The 295-nt window shown below is 61.4% G+C and overlaps 1 protein-coding gene across 1 annotated transcript in view; it reads right to left on the minus strand.

Annotated features, from left to right (window-relative positions):
• Positions 1-93, minus strand: part of Ttc1 (tetratricopeptide repeat domain 1) — a 20,650-nt gene extending 20,557 nt beyond the window's left edge. Inside the window, exon 1 of the mRNA XM_013028660.1 lies at positions 12-93. The gene's annotated coding sequence lies outside the window, so the exon portion shown is untranslated. The remainder of the gene's footprint in view (positions 1-11) is intronic.
• Between the last annotated feature and the right edge of the window lie 202 nt (positions 94-295).

Below are 295 nucleotides of genomic sequence, written 5' to 3' on the forward strand. Positions count from 1 at the left end.
CGGGTACTCACGGCCCCGCAGCGCCGCCCGCCTCCACCGGTCCAGCCTTGGAGACCTCTTATTTCCTCTCCGTCAGGGCCGCTTCCGTCGGCGCCGGGCAGTGACGTCCCCGGACGCAAGGCATCCTGGGAAGGGCCGTGGCGGCGCCGCGGGGAGGACGTTTCCCCCTGTGACGTCACCGTACGGACTCACCGGCATAGAGGTCGCCATCTTGGGTTACGGAAAACTTCTTCTGTTATTCTTGGCCTGAAAGCAGGGAAGAGAAACTTGTGTCTTTATTTCTTTCACTCTTCTT

This window comes from Dipodomys ordii, unplaced genomic scaffold, assembly GCF_000151885.1.
Source record: "Dipodomys ordii isolate 6190 unplaced genomic scaffold, Dord_2.0 Scaffold112, whole genome shotgun sequence".
NCBI lineage: Eukaryota > Metazoa > Chordata > Mammalia > Rodentia > Heteromyidae > Dipodomys > Dipodomys ordii.